Consider the following 2,610-nt stretch of genomic DNA (forward strand, 5'->3'; position numbering starts at 1 on the left):
GCCACACCTGCAAGGCCCGGTGGCATTTCCAATGCACGGGTTTACAGGACGACTAGATGAGCCGATTGGCAAAGTTCGCTCACCCGTTTGTTTGCGCCAGCAGTCTCTAAGTTGAGGGAGCAATGCATACCACAGCCAAGAGGAGAGCCCGCAAAAGCGATACTCAATCCTCGCTGCAGAATCAGAGACCGATGTGAGTGCTCCGCTTCGATCGGGATACTCAACGCGAAATTGGAGCGTCTTTCTGAGGCACTGGAGGATTCATACATAATGAATGCAGCGACTTGGGCGAAAGCTGATAACGAACTGTCTTTGCTGAACGAGTACCTCGTGCCATCCATACCGGGTCGTCTGGCTGCGAAGAAATTCATACAACTCTGACGCGGTCATAAAGAGCTCCACAGTGCCTCTAGTGGACAGGCACTTAAGGGAGAACAAATTGATATTCTGGGGGTCATTCTCCGGAAAATTCACGCCAGCGAAGCGGGCACAATCAATCCTTAACAGTGTCCTAACCGAACCTGATTAATCGCTCGACGCAGAATGGTCACGCCAGAAGAGAAGCAAGCGAACTCTTGGGCTTCGAGTCGCTCGCCCCCCCCCATCTGCAGTACAGAAGATCTTGGAGCGGGCTGGCAGCATTCAGAAGGCCAACCCAATGGTCAGGCGTCTATCTGAGGATCGCCCTCTAGACGCGCGAAAGCTTGGTCGCAGCAGATCAGGGGTAAAGACACGAAACAGTCTTCCGCTGGGCACCAATTCAGCCGACCCCAAACTCGTGACCAAGCCGATTGTAGTCATATCCCCTTGTGCTCCCGAAAGCAGGCCAACGAAACCAGCTGCGTCTCCGGACAGCAGTTTTTATTCGACCACCACAGGCCTCTCGCCCACCAAAGGCAGTGCACCCTGGAGGGGGCAAACCTCACACGCATGCAGCGCCCAAAGTACGTGGCGCTATCGACGCTTATCTCCGTAGCAGACGACACAGCTGCAGCCATGCACTCCTCACCAACGCCACAGCCTCTGAATTGGACTGAGTCAGATGTGCGGAAACAAGCTGCGAATCCAATCTCCAGCTCCACTCCGTCAAAAGTGGCCTCATTGCTTGTGGACACAACCTTCGCCCAGGACCTCGACAACCGAAGCTATAAATGTGACTACAGCCAACCGGAAATCTTTCGTACATCCAGTTGGCCACGCTGACCTCTGGCGGACCGGGTGTCCACGCAAACACGAAAGAAGAGCGAATGCAGCCAAACAAGCCACATAAAATTCGCCAGATTAGAAAACTGCTGGCTGGCTTCAAGATGCAGTCCTCCGCAAAAACGAGTCTCTTGGGAGCGCCACCAAAATCATTATTCTTGGTACCGCCACCCAGCGCCCAGGGCGTCACAGAGACACTTATCTGGTCAAAACGAGCCAAAACACCCAAGGATCCAGGAAGGCGGAAGCTTGCCGCAACTCTCATCAACAGCAAATATGGCCGCCAAAAAAGAGATGCTGAGGGATCTACAAACATCAACGGTCGAAATTTACGCCCACGGGGAAATCTTCTTCCCCCAAAGCTAAAAGGCCCGAGCGAACCGGACTCCCACCGAACGAAAAAACCTCGCAAGCGAAAAGTACCCACATAAACAACGAAGACAGGAAGCAGACGGCACCGCCCGAGGGTCCCTTCTGAGCCTAGGGCTCAAACCTGGCTCAAACCCTGGTCACTCAACTTTCGGCTCCTCACCCTCGGACGCAGCAGAGATAGTGTTGAAGCGCTTGTTTACAAGCTGCTTTAGCCTTTTCAACAAACTCGGTGATGTTAAACAGTCAGCTTGCCTTGAACAACCGTCCATAATCGCACTCACAGAGACCTGGCTCACACCAGATGCCTCTGACGCGGAGATCTCGATAGGCGGTTACTCTATTTTTCGAGCTGACTCAAAACGAGGGAGGGCTGGGGGGGTTGCTCTGTACATACATCCGGCCCTACCAATCCCGATTGTCCTCTCTGACACCACCCCTGCACCCTTTTGCGATGCACTGTGGGTCCAACTCCCGCTGCGCGGGTCCGATGCTCTCCTTCTCGGCGTGGACTACCGTAGCCCTTCGAGTCCCCCTGAAGATGACCAATTCCTCATACAAACCCTTGAGCAACTCTCCTCCAACTACCATTTCACTCATCTCCTGCTGGTAGGTGACTTCAACGCCCCAAAGGCCGCCTGGATGGAGCCCCAGCGCCTCGAATCAGGCGGAGTGTGTGCAGCGGCGCTGATTTAAGTCGTTCAACAGAGCGCTTGGACTCAACATGTCGTTTCACCCACCAGATACTGCGCAGGCCAGCTACCATCCCTCCTGGATTTGGTCATCACCAACAAAAGGCTCTTCGTTGATCAGGTGATAATTAAAGCCCCACTGGGATATAGCGACCACTGCGCGGTGACCTTTGATTTCATCTGCTATTGGGCCAGAAATCCCAAACATCAAACGTGGTTTTGAGACTTCTGCCGGGCAGACTTCTCAGGAATGCGCATCTTCCTTGAACAAGTCACACTGGGACCAGCTCCGGTGGAAGAACTATATAGGACCATTGTCCAGAAAGTTCACGAGGCTGACGCGACG

This window comes from Opisthorchis viverrini (assembly GCF_000715545.1).
Source record: "Opisthorchis viverrini unplaced genomic scaffold opera_v5_77, whole genome shotgun sequence".
Classification (NCBI taxonomy): domain Eukaryota; kingdom Metazoa; phylum Platyhelminthes; class Trematoda; order Opisthorchiida; family Opisthorchiidae; genus Opisthorchis; species Opisthorchis viverrini.